This window comes from Scyliorhinus torazame, chromosome 19, assembly GCF_047496885.1.
Source record: "Scyliorhinus torazame isolate Kashiwa2021f chromosome 19, sScyTor2.1, whole genome shotgun sequence".
NCBI classification, from domain to species: Eukaryota; Metazoa; Chordata; class Chondrichthyes; order Carcharhiniformes; family Scyliorhinidae; genus Scyliorhinus; species Scyliorhinus torazame.
Window position 1 is genome coordinate 53,738,133 of NC_092725.1, and position 19,665 is coordinate 53,757,797.

The 19,665-nt window shown below is 45.0% G+C and overlaps 1 long non-coding RNA gene across 1 annotated transcript; it reads left to right on the forward strand.

Annotated features, from left to right (window-relative positions):
* The first annotated feature begins 5,732 nt into the window (after positions 1-5,732).
* LOC140395910 (uncharacterized) lies at positions 5,733-7,454 on the forward strand. The gene is made up of 3 exons (XR_011936387.1): positions 5,733-5,835; positions 6,558-6,677; positions 7,388-7,454. It is a non-coding gene; the product is annotated as an uncharacterized lncRNA (long non-coding RNA).
* The last annotated feature ends 12,211 nt before the right edge of the window (positions 7,455-19,665 follow it).

Here is a 19,665-nt window from a genome sequence, read left to right on the forward strand (position 1 = left end):
AGGGAAGCAAAGGCCAAGACATCAGCCTCTCTCGCCACCTCTGGACTCGGGACCACACTTTCCTTCAGTACCTCTGACATGATGCAGCAAACCCCCTGCCAGAATCCACAAGCTTCGGACATGCCCAAAACATATGGACGTGATTCACGGGCACCCCCGAACACTACCCACACCTATTGTTCACAGTTTACATAGATGATTTGGAGTTGGGGACCAAGTGCAATGTGTCCAGGTTTACAGACGACACTAAGATGAGTGGTAAAGCAAAAAGTGCAGAGGATACTGGAAGTCTGCAGAGGGATTTGGATAGGCTGCGGTCTGGCAGATGGAATACAATGTTGACAAATGTGAGGTTATCCATTTTGGTAGGAATAACAGCAAAAGGGATTATTATTTAAATGATAAAGTATTAAAACATGCTGCTGTGCAGAGAGACCTGGGTGTGCTAGTGCATAAGTCGCAAAAAGTATGTTTACAGGTGCAGCAGGTGATTAAGAAGGAGTTTTGTCCTTCATTGCTAGAGGGATGGAGTTTAAGACAAGGGAGGTTATGCTGCAATTGTATAAGGTGTTAGTGAGGCCACACCTGGAGTATTGTGTTCAGTTTTGGTCTCCTTACCTGAGAAAGGACGTACTGGCGCTGGAGGGTGTGCAGAGATTCACTAAGTTATTCCCAGAGCTGAAGGGGTTGGATTACGAGGAGAGGTTGAGTAGACTGGGACTGTACTCGTTGGAGTTTAGAAGGATGCAGCGGGGATCTTACAGAAACATAAAATTATGAAGGGAATAGATAGGATAGATGCAGGCAGGTTGTTTCCACTGGCGTGTGAAAGCAGAACTAGGGGGCATAGCCTCAAAATAAGGGGAAGTATATTTAGGACTGAACTTAGGAGGAACTTCTTCACCCAAAGGGTTGTGAATCTATGGAATTCCTTGTCCAGTGAAGCAGTTGAGGCTCCTTCATTAAATGTTTCTAAGATAAAGATGGATAGTTTTTTGAAGAATAAAGGGATTAAGGGTTCTGGTGTTCGGGCCGGAAAGTGGACCTGAGTCCACAAAAGATCAGCCATGATTTCATTGAATGGCGGAGCAGGCTCGAGGGGGCTCCTAGTTCGTATGTTCTTATTCTCCACCCCTTCAGAAAACCTGCTCATCCGCGCCATGGTCATCTGTGCCCTGTGGACCACCTTAAACTGTATAACGCTAAACCTGGTACACAACGAGGATGCATTGACTCGCCTTGCGTCATCCCATAGCCCAGCCTCCAACTCCCAACCCAACTCTTCCTCCCAATTCTGCTTCACTTTCCCTATTGGGGCTCCCTCCCAGTCCATCAGCTCTTTGTAGATTTCCGATACCTTCCCCTCCCCGAAGCCCGCTTTCTACACTCCCTTATCCTGTAGTCCCAGGGGCGACAGGTGCGGAAAGGTCGATACCTGCCTCTGCACAAAGTCCTTCACCTGCAAGTAACAAAACTCATTCCCACCGGCAGCTCAAACTCCTCCTCCAAGTCTTCCAAACACGGAAAATTCCCATCTATGAACAAATCCCCAAACCGCTCAATCCCCGCCCACTGCAAACCCCCAAAACTCCATCCAGCCCTCCCGGAGCAAACCGCTGGTTGCCACATAACGGTACCCACACTGATGCCCCCTCCAGTGTCATGTGCTGATGCCACTGTTCCCACACCCTGAAGGCCTCCACCACTGTTGGGCTTGTGGAGTACCTGGCCGGTGAGAATGGCAGAGGCGCCATTAATAATGCCCTCAGTTCATCATTTATAAGAGTCATGTGTTTCAAGCCTAAATCTGGATGTATGCAGAAACTTTAAGATTGACAAATCTGTGGATCCTCCAATGAACTCTTCCTTTTTTCTCAACTTCAGATTTGAATGAATGTCAAAGTGGAAGCCACGACTGTCACAGCTCAGCCTCCTGTTTGAACAGCCCCGGCTCTTTCCAATGTTTGTGTCAGGCTGGACATACTGGAGATGGGAGGAATTGTGCAGGTAACTGACACTGCAAAAAGATGTGCAGGGTAGGTGGGGTTGCGGGGCAGTAGGCCGAGGTAGAGTGCTCTTTCGGAGAGTCAGGGCAGACTTGATGGGCCGAATGACCTACTTCTGCACTGTTGGTAACAAAGACAGGAATGAACTCCCATTGATTAGAAGGTTAATGAAAAAGACTGTTAGTCACAGGGCTCATAAGGAGCAATGGGTCTTTTGTTGGTTATGTTAATGGACGAGTAAATCAGAAACTCGGTATTCAGATCTACCATGGCAGATTGAAGATCTTAGTTGAATTCAGGGGAAACAAATTTCTAAAGAATAAAATCAGGATAACTCAAAGTGACCATGATGCTGTTAGATTGTTGTAAAAACTCCACTAGTTCAATCAAACCCGTGGACAACGTACATCTGGAGGAGATAGCATAGTGGAATTGTCACTGGATTATTAATCCAGAGACCCAGGTAATGCTCTGCGGACCGGGTTCAATTCCCACCATGGCATTTGAATTCCATAAAAAATCTGGAAGTAAAAGTCGAATTGTGACCATGAAACCATTGGTGATTTTTCTAAAAACCCATCAGGTTCACTGATACCCTTTAGGGAAAGGAATCTCCTCTCCAACTGGTCTGGACTATGTGACTCCATACCCACAGCAATGTGGTTGATTCTTAAAACATCCTCTGAATTACACTCAGTTCAAGGGTAATTTGGGATGGGCAATAAATGATGGTCCGTCTTGAGTCGCCCACATCCCCTGAATGAATTCACAATAAACTCAGCTTAGCCTGTGTGTGTGTGTGTGTGTGTACCCCTCCACCAATGTAGTTCTCTCTTCACTGCCCCTCCGCTCTGGCCTGACAAGCCCCCCTGTATTGTTTGAGGAAATTAGAGTTCGCGGAATGTTAGTTTTGTGGGTAGAATCACATGAACTGCTGTCTACTTGCATTTTTCTTCTATGTGCTTGTGATCTGGCTCTTGGGGAAATTGTTGTTTTGGTGAAGTGTAAATCACTGCAGTATAACAGAGGAGAGCAGCTAAGACTGTTAAAAAGGGTCAGTGTTTTCTGAACCAATTCTTGCTTTCTTTCTCTGTTTACAGGTTGCTTTTGTCCACCAGAAATTATACCAGGAACAGCGAATCAGCCGGCTCTTTCAGGGAATCTCTGTCCCTGTGTTTCTGGTTTTATCGTGTCCAATAACTTCCCGAGTCTGTACCAGAATAGTGCAGACATGTACTGGTTCTTCAACATGGCTCAGTTGTCTAACTCCACTCGACAATATAAAGGTAATGGCAAACCCCATTCCCAAAGGTGAAGTAGTGACATTGAACTGCTGAGCCATCCACTCACTAGAGGGCAGACTCTTGGGAGTGTGAGCTGTTTCTCAATCCGACCCGCAGTGGTCAAACTCTACTTCAATTATATTCCAAGAGGTTTGATAAGATGGCCACCTGTCCATTCCATAGTCTGTGTGCTACAGTTAAAGGTCACCTGGCAGGTCAATCTTCACAAAAATCTGTGATTAATGGCATCAGAAACACCACAATCCTCTGCTCTCCAGAAACCACTCTATACTTGTGTGGTTTCCCCCAGTTTGAGTACAGTCACACTGTGTCCTGGGAGCGCTGTTGTTGTCAGTCCAGCTTGAGGGAAATGGGAGAAGAAAGACCCCCTCATTGTTAATCCTCCTGCCTTTCTCAGAGGATCAAGCAAGGGATGAATCTTTCAATCTGGGTTTACTTAGGAGGATCAACAACCCAAATTTAGCTCCATCAGGAATGAGAGCTGGATGGATGGAGGATGGGAACCTGGCCTTGCCCAGGTAGTTTTCCAGGGTCGGATCATCATCGTAACATCGGTGGGCTCAGTGTGGTATTTCTGCCAATGCAGGATTATCCATTCTCACAGGAAACCAGTTTCAGCTCCTGCCCATGTCTTGGGGCAGAGTAATCACACGGGAGAAAGGAAAACATTCAAACATTGTTTACATCTCTGTGATTGATGCAAGACATGAGGTGACTTTGTAAAGCTCAACTCCTTTCCCGGCACCACTTTAACATCCCTGCAGAAAGCCTTCCAAGAAATTCATTTAAATAGCACCTATCATCATCTCCGGAAAATCCTAAACGTTGTTAGAGTTGATGGCATCCTTTTGATGTGCAGTCACTTGTGGATTATAGGAAATGCAGCAAACAACTAGTGCACAGCAAGATGCCACAAAGAGGAATGATATAAAAGACTAAGTAATCTGATTTAGTGATGTTGATAAGGGATTAGTGATATCTAGGATATTACTGCTATGCGTTTCTTTGAAATATTCGCATGGGATCTTTTCCATTCACCTGAATTAAATATCCTTCAGCCTGTCCTGGCATGCACATGACTCCAGTCACACACCAAGCAGTTGATTCTTAATGCCCTCACTATGTCCGAAAACGCCATTGAAAACAGAAGATTATCTACCATTAATCGTGTCGATATGTGGAGGAGCTTACGTGCACACATTGGCTGCCATCTCGGTCTATATTAGATCAGAGACTACACTTCGAAATTAATCATTGGTGACACTCTGTAGGCAGACTGAGAGTGTGAAAGGCGTTACTTACATAGGCATGTACGACGAGACAGACAAAGACATCTGATCCACCCAGGCTGTCCCCGTTCAGCCATTTTGTAATTAAGCATCATCACTACCAAGGATCCCACCCAGCAGCCAGGTACTCTGGTAGAGAAAATAAAAATGCTGAGATCTGGAATGAAAATGATTCTCTGGAGTTCCTTGGCGATCCTTGAAGGTGGCCAGCCACTGTTTTAATGTTGGAAATGTGGCAGATAATATGCACAGAGCAAGGGGTGGCATGGCGGCACAGTGGTTAGCACTGCCACCTCACAGCGCCAGGATTCCAACCTTGGGTGACTGTGTGGACTTTGTAGGTTCTTTCCGTGTCTGCGTGGGTTTCCTCTGGGTGCTCTGATTTCTTCCACAGTCTGAAGATGTGCAGGTTAGATGAATTGGCCATGTTAAATCTTTCCTTAGAGTGCAAAGATGTGCATGTTAGGCGGGGTTAGGAGATAAGGTGGGGCAGTGGACCTGGGTGGAGTGAAACAGCGCCATGAGAAATGTTACATCATCTGACCGAATATCTCCTCATGGGGCTCAGGATCATAACTTGCTTATTAATGACTCTGTAAATATAAATTGTTGTTTTGCAGCAATCTAGATAATGTGTTTGTATCTGGGGTGAGACTTGAACACACAAACGTCTGACTCAAAGACATGGGACGGGATTCGCCATCGGCGAGATCCTTCTCCGGCAGTTCACTCAAGCCCGCAAATTTCCCAACAGCGTGGGGATGGTCACAATGGGAAATCCCATTGGCCAGCTGCCGGGACGGAGTATCTCTCTACCGGCGGGAAATCAAACAGGCCTGGCGGGACGGCGAATCCCGCCAATGATAACTATCATGGGACCACGTTAGTAGATGAAAACATGATGGGAACAGGATTATGCACAGTATCTTGTCCATGTCTGAAGCAATGAGTGAAGCACAGACACTCTACAGAAATGGGACTTCCTCTAACCCGGGTCTTTTTTTTATTCACACACAGGACTGCGATTCAGGGTGGAGTCACTATCTGTGGAGTCCCAGGATGATTACATCTCCTTTGGCTGTGGAACAGATCCCGATCAACACGAGCGTTTCACACTGACCCAGCAACACTTGAACGTCACCAACTTTCACCTCTCCAATTGCACCGGCGCATGGGTCCATTTCCACTCTGGACCAAATGTGCCGAACACAAGGTTCAAAATTTATTATGAAATGGGTGAGTTTTGCTTAATCCTGTGCTCTGAATTTCTGGCCCTTTCCAATCCCTATAAAAGAAAAGCTGAGAATCGGGGTCAAACATTGGGAAAATATTGTTAAATAAGACAGTTTCAAACTGATTAGATTGTGTTCACATGTCACGTCCCATCTACAGGACATTGTGCATAATTGCCAGTTAAATACCCAGAGATTATTCTTGTTGAGAACCGAGGCGATAATGTTAAATTAGTTCCCACATTCTATTACTTAATTCCTCATTTCATTTGTGTGTCCTCTATCTGAAGGCAGGCACTTGGCTCATTGTCTGCTGGTGCCTCACCCTGAACAATTTTCTTGGCACGTTTTGTCAGGGATTGTTTACCCTAGCCTCCCAGTCTCAGGGGCAGGACATGTACTGTCATTGCAGAGTAAAACATTGATATCGGACATAAATCTTCCAGGTGTAATTATACTGCAGTAAAACACCCCCAACATTTGAGTTCAAAGATGCAAATTATAATGCGTTACTGAAACAATGCTGCCAACTTTATACCATCAACAAAATGTCATAATTATCCCCATCATAGATTTTGATGACATGGAGTCTTGATTTAATGAAAGTGTGTTTGCAATGGGAGGGGGAAGAAAAAGTTTTACTCTGACTCGGGGCAGATCCATGTCCCCACCCAGCCCTTCACTGTGCTCTCACACTGATATTCCTGTGTCTCCTCCATATTGCAGTGCCCAGCCTCTGCCACAACCTGAGTTGTGATGTAAACGCAGTGTGTAGCACAGACCGCTCCGGGTACCTGGCATGTACCTGCAAACCAGGCTGGAGGAGATCAGGCACCAGGTGTTACGGTAAGGCTGCCCCAGTACATCCACTTATCTCCACACAAGTCAATGTTTATACTGGAACGCTTTCTGTTTGGATTCTAATGGACCTGAGCTGCATCCTGGAGTTTACACAGAGCCTGAATCCTCGTGTGTCAGTTTACCTCATCAGATAACACACTCAGCTCAGTGTCAGGAAGTCAGGAGTTCAAGACCACTCAAGGATTTGAAGGCTTCCTGTTAGTCAACCCCATTCTGTCTAATTTTGTCACCACTCTTCCAGTGAACACAAGATGCTTGTGAATATGGATCAGGCTTTAATAAACGTGATTGGCCCATAAAGTACAGGATGGACAACGATTCTTCCTTCTCCTGCTATCGAACTTATCCCAGCAACCTTACTTTCCTTTATATACCTGAATTGTTCAACTGTAAAGAAATATACATTCATATTTCATAGACAAAAGAACTTCAGATTGCTAAAGCCCATATGATTAGTTAACTGCTGATTTCATCATTAATTATCTCAGGACATTATCAAGGAGACCTTGTTAATTCCTAAAACATCCTGTTCTCTTACAATCCTCTCAATAATTATGAGGTTCTATAGATACACATTAATCACACTTGATCAAAGTTTGTTCCAGCCACACACACTCTGCTTTGCAGGAAGGTCTGAACATAAGCAACCCCGTCTATCTGTATTATTTATTGCTTCCTCTCCACTCCTTTCCCAGACCTCAGGAACATGGTCCACACTATAAGGGCCCATGTCACAGGCCCCAATGTCACACTGAAATGGATGACTGTGCCTATACCAGGAGCTGTGATTCTCAACTACCAAATTGACACAAACTGCACAAACCACACCAATGGGATCCTCCAGCTGCAAAGTTACCAGCCTGGAAACATCACCAGTTTAGTTTTACCCGGTAAGTATTTCAGATCTCAGTTAGGTTTCTCTGTGCTTGGACAAAGCTGAGCTCACTGTGGTCTTCTTTCACCAAAGAAGCAGCAATAACCTGGTCTGTGCAATTTGCTGTAATCGCTGCCAGTAATGTGGTTGTATTATTCTAATTTCTAAGTTTGAATTTTCCTAGTTTTACCAATGATTTATGACTTCCTTCATTTTATTCTGTCCAATTGACATTGACTTTCACAGGAGTCAGAATCGCTTCTGCTGCTCAAAGTATTTGGTCCATGACTTACAGCCGAGTGTCGACAGTGAATTTTGAAGGGTTTACAAGTCTTCACTAATGAGGGACATCAATGCCCAGTCTGATCCATGTTTGAGATTACTGCCTGCAGGTGGGGGTGTGGGGGGGGGACCAGAGCTGAAGGTGCACTGCCAATGGTGAAGCAAATAAAATTGAGGATCTCAAGAGGCCAGATTGAGAGTAACACAAGTACCTCAGAGTTGTGGACTGGAGGAGAATATCGAGATAGGGAAGGTCGAGGCCAATGAGGGATTTAAACACAATGATGTGAATTTTAAAACAGAGGGGTTACTGGATGGGGAGTCAGTGTCCAGTGACCATAGGTGCGATAGGTTAACAGGACTCTGTGTGTGTTTGGATACATGATGTGGAGATGCCGGCGCTGGACTGGGGTGGGCACAGTAAGAAGTCTCACAACACCAGGTTAAAGTCCCAACAGCTTTATTTGAAATCGCAAGTTTCCGGATTGCTGCTCTGAAAGCCGCTAGACTTCACCCGATGAAGGAGCAGCGCTCCGAACATTTGTGATTTCAAATAATCCTGTTGGACTTTAACCTGGTGTTGTGAGACTTCTCACTGTTTGGATATAGGCAGCAGAGTCTAGGATGAGTTCAGGTTTACTGAGGATGTCAACTGGCCAGAGGAGCAGACGCCAGAAGTTCTGTGAAGATCAATCCCATTTAATCACGGCGATACCAGGCAAGCATAGAGGTGTGTTTACGGAAATTGTTTTTCATATATTTTATGTGTTGTCTGGGTGACTACTGTGAATTTAATTGCAGGTCTGGGCTCCCTGACGGTGTGTACCACTGTGATCCAGGTAAACACCTCCTCAGATGGCCTGGTGACCACTCGGCCTTTCACCTTCAGAACCTACTCTGGTGAGTCTAATGATATGTATATAGGTACACCAGCAAAGGGTTAATTATTACATCTCCGTGTAATTCAAACACTAGAGGGCACCACCAGTTCCCAGTATAAACATCAGACCTCAGGGAATCTTGGGTAGTTAAGTGTTAGCAGAGAGAGAAGTATTGATCACAGTTCAGGGAGTAATTTAGATTAGAGAGAAGTATCATGAGTATTTTTTTTCCATAGAATTCCATAGATTTTACAGAGCAGAAGGAGGCCATTTGGCCCATCGCGTCTGCACCGGCCCTTGGAAAGAGCACCCTACCTAAGCCCACACCTCCACCCAAAATCCCGTAACCCCACCTAACCTTTTTGGACACTGAGGGCAATTTAGCACTGAGGCCAATCCACCTAACCCGCACATCTTTGGACTGTGGGAGGAAACCGGAGCACCCGGAGGAAACCCACGCACACACGGGGAGAAAGTGCAAACTCCACACAGACAGTCATCCAAGCCGGGAATCGAACCTGGGACCCTGGAGCTGTGAAGCAACTAATGAGTACATCATTAGTTAATATTAGATTATAGATTACTGTATTAATAGTTATAGCTCTGTAGAGTGTGCAAACTTTATTTAATTTAATCGTTATTCAATAAATTAGTTTTGCTTTAATCTAAAGATCGTTGGTTTCTTTATCATCAACTCATCAGACCATTCTGGATCACAAGGCAAAGAATAACAACATATTACCACAAAGTGTAATTAACAGTGAGCTTTTCCTGTTCTCTAGTTTTGTCACTGTTCCACAATGTGTAATCACGCGATCACAGACAGTTCTCCACAATTCAGTTCAGAATTTGTAGATATCTTGGTGCAAAGCAGAATTGGGCATGGAAGGTCAAAGTGTGAGTAACGACCCCATTTGGTAAACTAGCTAATCCGGCCAAGAAAGAAGATGTCCACAGGTTGCTTTGTAAGAACAACGTCAGAAATATAGCTGGAGGATCCTCCAAGTACCATGTCAAAATTTAACTGACTCTGGAAATGGGAACTAAAGGAACTTTCCCTCAAGACTCCACTATGAATGCTCCTCCAGATAACATTTGGAGATACTGAGAGAAATGACTTGTATTGTTGAATGCTGACTTCAATGACATGAATATAAAATTTCTAACCATCAAGCATGAGTTACGAGGGAAAGTATTTTCCACCCCAGAGACATTCTAATTAACTGGGAGAATTTGACATTAGACTGCAGACTAAGCGAAGCAGCAACAGCAGCAAGACACCATCAGTATTTCAAAGAGCCTATGGAAAGGGACAAATCAAATCAAATTTCAGTCAGACTCTTATTTACTCCTGGTTTTTAAAGGATGATCTGGAAAATGGCATCTAACTTTGCAGCCATGAGTGTAAATTGCTGTTCCTGCAGTGATCCCATGGAACCCTTGTGATTGATAAAATTTTGTCTTGGTCTTTAGAAATGATTCCAGGGACCCTGAGTTTAACATCCATCTCCACCACCAGTGCTGTGATCTTGTGGGCCCCGCTTCAGAGTGTGAGTGCCCTGAGGGACTGCAGTCTGCACTACTACAGTATTGGGAGACCCAGCACTGTCCATACTGTCAGCCTCGCCTCAGCCTATACAGAGTCACTGATCACAGGTAAGACGTGAAGGCAATCAGCTCTCAGCGACGTGGGGAGATATTAGATTTCAGTAAAATTCACAAGAATGTGAAAAACAATTTTCAGCCCTTCCCTCCGGCGTTCCCCATCGGCGGTTCTGGACGATCCCACCACCAAACGGGCAGCACGGTAGCATTGTGGATAGCACAATTGCTTCACAGCTCCAGGGTCCCAGGTTCGATTCCGGCTTGGGTCACTGTCTGTGCGGAGTCTGCACATCCTCCCCGTGTGTGCGTGGGTTTCCTCCGGGTGCTCCGGTTTCCTCCCACAGTCCAAAGATGTGCAGGTTAGGTGGATTGGCCATGATAAATTGCCCTTTGTGTCCAAAATTGCCCATAGTGTTGGGTAGGGTTGCTGGGTTATGGGGATAGGGTGGAGGTGTGGACCTTGGGTAGGTTGCTCTTTCCAAGAGCCGGTGCAGACTCGATGGGCCGAATGGCCTCCTTCTGCACTGTAAATTCTATGACAAACAATGAAGAGTCAGCTTCACCACCGCAAGACACACCCCAGGGGGGGCACGTAAACCCCAGAACAGTCTGAAGATACTTTGCAGTCAATTAAATTCATTTTGATGTATAGCCATTTTGAAAAATCTAGGAAATGTGTCAAGCAATTTGTACAAAACAAATGATCAGATAATCCATTTTAGTGATATGAAATATTCCATTTCAGAATATGCTGGAAATACTCAGCAAGTCTGGCAGCATCAATGGAGGGAGGAGCAGAGGTTTTCTGCGTTTATTTTAGATTTCCATTATCCACAGTATTTTCTCCATATTTTAGTGAAGTTGGCTGAGGGATGAATTTTGGCCCAGAGACCAGAGATGGGCGCCTTGGTAATTTGCGGAAGCAGGCGAAAATTAAACATTTATTTATTTTAGCTGCGTACAAAGTTCTGCGTGAAGCAGCATCTCGCTCCCAGTACAGTCCTTGCTGGGAGGACTAGTCTGTCTGCGCCCTGCTTTGGGCCGGCTTTTATATCAGTACATCATGAGCCCCAGGCAGGGGGCCTCTGCCCCCTATCTGGGAAGCTGGGACTCCAGGAGTCCCAAGGGTAGATCAATGATGGTTTACCCGTGGTCCTCGTTGGGGGTTATGACAGCGCCCAGCTCCTCTCTCGAAAGAGTGCTGAAATAGATATTTCACATGCACCGGAGAGTAAAGGCGGGTTTTTGTTTTACGTTAATCTGATAGACGGCTTCACTGACAGTGCAGCCCCGCTCTCAATGCTGCACTGCAGTGTCAGTCAAGAATTTATGCTCAAGTCTCTGGAAACTCCTATAACATTCTGATTCAGAAGCTACCACTGAGCTACAACTGAGACTTAAGTAGCAAAATCCATCCATCAACCCGTGAGCCAGGTGGCTGCGGTGCAACATCTTGACCTGAGGCTCAGCTTTGAGCCTGGAGACAATGTTGTAAAGTTTTAATGCAAAAGAAAGCCTGTGCCTTGAGTGCAAATAATTACCAGATCTTATCTGAAGTCACTTAGACTCCAAGAATGGATTCTTGAAGCACATCCTGACGTTCCCGCTGATTAGATAGCATCCGTGGGTTGCATTTGTTTGATTTTCAATAAAACCGGATGGATTACTTCACAAATCACTGGCAAAGTAATATTTCTAGGTTTGACTTCCCAAGTCTGAGAGAACACAAATTCACATGGGTAGCGAGCAGGAGCTCTCGATACCTTCAGCAAAAAGGTGAATTGTAGATAAATGATCCCCTCCAAACATCCTGATCAGGCTTGTGTGATTCCTGTCTGAGTCCATATGAGTCTTACTGAGTCAGCAAACAAGTTGATAGGCAACCCTTATGTAATGTATAAGTAAATTTAGAATGACAAATCAAGAGGTGCTTTTGACCAAACAATTACAAAGTTAAAAATATTGTCACATTTCAGAGACATAGACATAGAACATACAGTACAGAAGGAGGCCATTCGGCCCATCGAGTCTGCACCGACCCACTTAAGCCCTCACTTCCACCCTATCCCTGTAACTCAATAACCCCTCCTAACCTTTTTTGTCACTAAGGGCAATTTAGCATGGCCAATCCACCTAACCTGCATGTCTTTGGACTGTGGGAGGAAACCGGAGCACCCGGAGGAAACCTACGCAAACACTGGGAGAACGTGCAGACTCCGCACAGACAGTGACCCAGCGGGGAATCGAACCTGGGACCCTGGTGCTGTGAAGCCACAGTGCTATCCACGTGCTACCGTGCTGCCCTACTAATCCAATTTCCAATGGTTGTTGGGTGAAAATCCTCCATTTTATTACTGCCAAGCAGTATCCTCCCCCCTGTCTCGTCCATAGTAATGGTTCTGGCTTAAATGTAGCACACGGGATAAAATTGTGAAATCATTGCCTTTTTCCTCAACTCACACTTTATGACTGTTCTGGATGGAAGTTTAACCAATGAGACTATGGTGTTCAATGCAGAAAAAGTTGTCTGGTTTCCACCTGGCAATAGGTACAACAGCATTGTACTCACCTTCAACCAGAGAATCTGTCTGAAGATAGTTTTAATGACAACAAATTGACCATCACTGGTTCTTTATTTAACTTAATTAACATTTAATTGAAGGATCACAGCCTGATACAGGTGGCTGCTCACTGGCCATGTCAGTATTAGTTCGAATTAAAAGGGCACAAAAGGGAGATCTATATTTTCAGCAGCGATAGATAGCAACCAAATTACAGCTCATTTCAAGTCGACATGACATTTTAATTTCTCCATGGAAGGGTTGACACATTTGATAAACTTTAGTTCAAATTTCTCTTGATTCATGTAGGTTCTCAAACTGCAAATGAGGCAAGGTTCCTGCTATTCAGCCTTTTAACCAATTTACAAGGTGGTTTACAATGGCAACCCAAAACAACCTCTCCTGAAACTCTACCTGCTCCCAATAAGGGCCTTCACTGAGCACAGGGTCAAATCAGTTTACAAACTCAGCTACCCAAAATGTTCAACGGGAAAGTCAGGAGCTTTGACCTGTTCAGCACAGGAAGGTTCTAGGTTCATTCTTCACTCATTGTTTCCAGTTAGATCTAAACCAGGACCAAGTGTGCCTGGTGTGTCTTGGTGGTTCTGTCTGAGATGGAAACTTTTAGAGGTCATTGAACTCCAGAGACTTGAGCACAAAGGCTGACCATGTAGCAGAGTACTGAGGGAGTGCTGCACTGTCAGCTTTCAGAAGAGACCAGGGCTGAGTTGGGTGTTAAAGATCCCGTGACCCGATTGCAAAGCAGAGCAAGGAATCACCACCTCCAACCCTGGAAAATACTTGCACCACAACCAACATTAGTAAAACACATTGTCTGGTCAATATCTCATTGCTGCATGTGTGATCTTGCTGTGCACTAATTGGTGGCTGCATTTCCTACATTACAACAGTGACTCCACTTGAGACATACAACATCGGCTGTAAAGTACTTTGGGGACATCTTGATGCCATGGAAATTGCCATTGAAATGTTACTTCCTTCTATCAGGGCAGATCCTGAGGCTGCAATTAGCCTCACTGGCCCCAGGTTGAGGGATGTAAAGCCATCCATGGATCCTGCTTCTAATCTAGAGTCTTTGTCATCTTGTCTCCCTGCACGAGGTGTTACAATGTCAATCATAGCCCAGTGAGAGAGGTGACACCCTCCGGGACAAATAACAGAGAGAACAATGTTTTCCATTGCAGCTTCGGTAAGGGAACAATAGAAATCTCTTAAATAGAGATTAAACAATGTTTATGCATCAATATGATGCAGACAATATTTCTGTCAATTGCCTAAGGTTAGTTTTGTTGCAGACGAATGGATGAAACTCCAGGGAAAATCCCCCCAGGATGTGTGGAGTGAAGGGAGTGACTTTGTTTTCCACTGTGACTGAGGGTTTGGGAGATCACACACAAATAATAACTTTGTAGTAAACCTGTCAACTTCATTGAGTATTAGAATTTGACTCATAGCCTCAAAAAAGCTGAAATTGGAGCCCCTCATGCTCACTCGTAGGAACTCCCCTCAAGCCCCCCCCCCCCCCCCCCTCTCCCCCATCCCCCCACCTGCCCATTGTTTAAAGACCGGCAGCTCGATAACACTTCTTTAATGTCCCTGTGAAACCTGAAAAACAAAATTAACCTGTGGGAAACAGCAAATGCAGGCCTGTTACTTTCTAACAAAGCCGAGTAGGATATTCCCAGGATGCTCTGGTACACCTTGCTCAAGATCAGCATTGATAAATGACCAATCAGACTGCCCCAAATATGGTTGTGGTTGACATGACCGAGGTGTAATTCCTGAACCAGGAAAGGGAGGTTAAGAAGTAAATCTGGAGAAATATACTCCTGCTAAATAACATGTGTGAATTATTATCACAGTATTCTGGTAATTCTATTTAACGTTGGGTCTTTCTTTTCAGGGTTGGAACCAGACACAACTTACACCGTGTCCGTAGAGTGTGACTCTCCCTTTAATTGGACACTCCGCTCTCAGTCTCTTAATGTCACAACTCTCCCATGTATGTATTCACAAATGATAATATTAGTGTAAGATTGACCCTCTCTCACTGTTGGAAAACTGAAATATTTCCCTCATTCTAACTGAGAATTTGATTTATTGACAGCTTCGCGATTCCTCAGCAACGTGCAGGTTTCCCACATAACCTCATCTACCGCTGTGATCAGCTGGGATCCACCCACCTCCGATGCTGCCCAGGTTTTGTCCTACTCCATTAGCTATGCGCCTTCTGGCAGTGACAGACCCATGAAGAATATAATTGTTTTCCCTCCAAATACCAGTCTGATCCTCACAGGTAAAGTCAGTGTGAATAACTCTGAGGAACCAAATAAGGGGGACTTTGACAGGGGGGTGGGTGGATTTTGTGAGGGCCACGAAGAATCCAGCACGAGTTTAAAGGATACAAAGTAATAACATTTATTTACAATAACATATATATATATATATATATATATATGTATATATGTATATATATATATATATAACAGCAGCAGCAACTTCCCTTGCTGCACACTCCTTCCTGCTGGTTCCAAACTGGCCAGCTTTATTTATACTTGGAGTTTACTAATGGTTTCTCCGCCCCCCTCATTGGGGAAGCTCATACTCCCACAGGATTGTGGGATTGTCATTAGTCCCCAGCCAATGGTAAGCAGGCAGGTTATAACAGTGGGGAGGGGGTGGGAGTGTCCTGGCGAGACCAGGATATGGTGTGGGGTAATGGCAGTGTGGGGCTTCCTCAAAGTTTGTATGTGTTGTGGCTGAGACTTATTGATCTAAAGATCATTAAAAAGGTAGAAAGTTAGAGTGTCGATGACCTGTGACTCGTACTCTCATTGTGGGGGAGGACATATGGGTTAAGAGGCAGATATATTGGCAGCATCATCACTTTACTTTGGAGCTAAATGAAGGTAAATGATTGGGCGCAATTCAATGGAAAAATATCTGTCTCCGGTTTTGCGCGTGTTTAAGGGTTTGTTTCTCCTTGGCTGCAGCGTTAAGAATCACCCCGCTTTTCAACGGCACTCTGCCGTTTCTTTTGGCCTCGGGGAGTTTCTCTCCGCCGACACCGAACTTGAGTAATTTCCTGATGGGGGCCATTTGTCTGGCTGCCCCGATCCTTCCCCTCCACCCTGCCTTTCAGCTACCCCCTGTTTTCAACCTTCCCCAACATCGCAGAGGCCCCCAGGAACACCCCCCAACTCCCCTCCGCCTGGGAAGGCCCCTCCTCCGGGCCCAATCCCTGATAGTGCAACCAGACACCCTGGCACTGCTAGCCTGGCAGCCTGGTAGTTCCCAGACACCCTGGCATTCTGGCAGTGCCAGGGTGCCACTGCCAGGGTGCTACATTGGCATTGCCAAGATGCCCAGGAGTCAGACAGAGTGCCAGTGTGCAAGCTTGCCCTGCCCCCGATCAGCTGGGGGCCTGCACAAGGCCTGGCAGACTCACTCCTGGAGCCATTATGACTGGTCCACGTTTGTAGAAACCAGTACTAAACGGTGCCTTGGCGGGGCCGTTAGGTCCTGGGTGCTGGGAGAATATCGCAAATGTATATTTAAATTAACCTAATGGCCTAGCGACGGCGAGATCCAGCTCACGACATCTCACGAGATTCTGTTAAATCTCGCAAGGTGTTTTTACCATTGCAAATCCCGCGAGAGGCATCTCCTGAGTTTTCATAATAATGATCTTTATTATTGTCACAAGTAGGCTCACACTAACACTGTAATGTAGTTACTGTGAAAATCCCCTAGTTGTCACATTCCGCCGCCTTTTCGAATACACAAAAGGTGAATTCAAAAAGTCCAATTTACCTAACAAGCACGTCTTTCGGGACTTGTGGGAGGAAACCGGAGCACCCGGAGGTAACCCACGCAGACACAGGGAGAATGTGCAGACTCCGCACAGATGGTGTCCCAAGGTGGGAATTGAACCTGGGATCCTGGTGCTGTGAAGGAACAGTGCTATCGACTATGCTACCATGCCACCCATGGCCTCTTCTCAACACTGAGTCAGGCGCAATGAGGCTGTTGAATCGCACCCATTGTTGGAGTTCAGAGAATCATGTGTGGAATTCCCAACGGAGATTCCTGAATGAAATTTTAATGGACAATGTAGTGTTTCATTGCAGGATAGAACAATAAAAATGAGGCAGTTTAAGAGAAAGTTACACAATCTAATCTATATCAAACCCAAAAGAAATTCTAGCCATGTAAACCTTACGATACCAGTGATGGTATTTGACTGGAGAAAAGATGCTTTAGCAAAGGGGGAATAGAGGAGCTGTTCCATCCACATGAAGAGCTCCAGCTACTATCAGCCACATGGATGGTTCAGCTTACAGCTATGCAAGTGTTGATCACATTACAATTCCCCTGTTAAATGCCATCACATTCTCAGGCAGCAAATTCCAGAACTTAACCACACGGTGTATAAATAATGTTGCACTCATTTCATCTTTCGTTCTTTCATCATTGACCTTATATCGGTCTCCACCTTAAAATGGGTCCCGACTCACCAATCTATCTGGTTGTTTCCATTTAACAGATCTGAATGAGTCAACTCCATACATCGTCACTGTTACTGTGAAAACATTCTTTACTGGAGAGCAACTGGGTTCAACATTGTATTTTAAAACCAAAAGCTGTAAGTATTGCTAACATTACATGTAGTTAACCATTTGGAGAGGGAAAGAATTCTACAGAGAACTGACACATAATATTCCCTGAGACAAAATTCCCATTTCCATCTCTTGGTACCAATGCTGATGAAATTACGAACTCTAAGAGTAGGTTGCAGTCAATCCCTGTCACGTTCCTGCTCTGGTCTGTGTCATGATATGCAAACATGCAACCAATGAACACTCAGAATAGGACACAACCAATGGGCAGTCAGGGCACTCAGAGGTGGCATCTCCACAAGGGGGCATGACATAAACTATAAAAGGGATGAAGCACTCACACCCTGCCTCTTTCCACAGACAGACATCTAGAGAGTTAGACAGGGTTGATCAACAGCATCACACCCCAGCACGTGGCTTAGAGCAAGCTGGTACAGTTCGACTGAGTTACTACAGTTAGATTAGCAGAGAGTCGAACTAATTTGAGAACTGTGTTAATAGTTCAATAAACACGGTGAACTCATTTCAGAGTCTGGAGCATCCTTTGGTTAAGACTGCATCAAGTGGCAGCCTGTGTTATCCAAAGCAGCAAAACACGACAGTCTGGATGACCCATCTACACTCTGGCTGGACCAGCTGGGCTATTGGAAGGGAGAAATGATCCCATTCTGAATTATAAGCTGCTGGGAGGTGTATGAACCCTGAATGGTGTCAGAGCCTCAGAACCCATTTTTGGATCGAAAATGGAAAATGAAGCAGTAAAGCGGAGCAGCAAGCAGATTGGTCAGGTTTTGTTTTGGAGTTTTTCTCGGAGATATCTGAGAGGCTTGATGAGGCTGTTACAGTTGAGTATCAGGAAACAGAGCAATGAGGGAGGATTGTTTTATCAATTGCAGGAAGGTATATAGAGGGGTTTCTCAGGGGTCTGTACTGCAACCACTGCTTTTCCTGATATAAATGAACGATTTGCACTGGCGTGCATAGATAACAATGTCAGAATTTGTAGACAATGTAAAATGTGATCATTTATTGAACCATGAGGAGGATGGTGATAGACATCAAGTGGATGTAGACAGGCTGATGACATATGGGGACAAATAATGGTGAACATTTATGACCATTTGTTTAGCAACAATTGAGATATTAATTCAAGGCAGATTCAAAAGAAAAAGTGAGATTAGCTACATTACTGTTCCAGGGAGCTGGGACAGGCTCAGTGGGCTGAATGGCCCCGCACTGAGCTGCAAGCACTCTGACATTCTAAATTAGCAGAGAATAGAGCGTTCCACAAACCTCCCTCTGAAATGATGAGAGCTGCCTGGTGTATTTCACAGGCACCAGATTTAAGTTTTCTTCATGAAATTGCCTGGACACCCCTTTGGTATTTATGATCTTTACAAAAGATTATTTTACCACCACAATTGAACTTCAATGGATTCCATTCAGACGTCTTGTGATTTCTCTGAACACCTCATTCATTTCCTATCTGCAGTTATTGACGTGTGTGTGAACAATCCGTGTGGACCCAATGTCTCCTGCACCCAGCAGGATGGAAGCTTCAGATGCTCCTGTGTGACTGGCTACACCTGGAATGGATCTGTCTGTACAGGTGCGTGATGGGAATCATTGACCCCATTGGGCAATGAACTGAAGTTACTGCTTCCGTATAGGACTGGAGATTTTGTGTTGTGAGGTTCAGTGTTACACCTCTTGGGGCCTTTATCCATTGAACCATCAGAGGGGGTCAGTTCATCATTTATAGGAGTCATGTGCTCAAAGCACATGAGATTAAATCTGAGTGTATACAGAAAGTTTAAAATTGACAAATCTGTGGATCCTCCAGTGAACTCTTCCTTTCTTTTCAACTTCAGATGTGAATGAATGTCAAAGTGGAAGCCACGACTGTCACAGCTCAGCCTCCTGTTTCAACAGCCCCGGCTCTTTCCAATGTGTGTGTAAGGCTGGACATACTGGAGATGGAAGGAATTGTACAGGTAAATGGCACTGAATCTTTAGGTATTTATTTTGTCGAAAATAGCAATCTCTGAGAGGATGTTTCAGTCACCTTGGACATTATGTCTCATATACTCACTGCCTGAACCAGCTGGGACATTGGAAGGGTGAAATTAT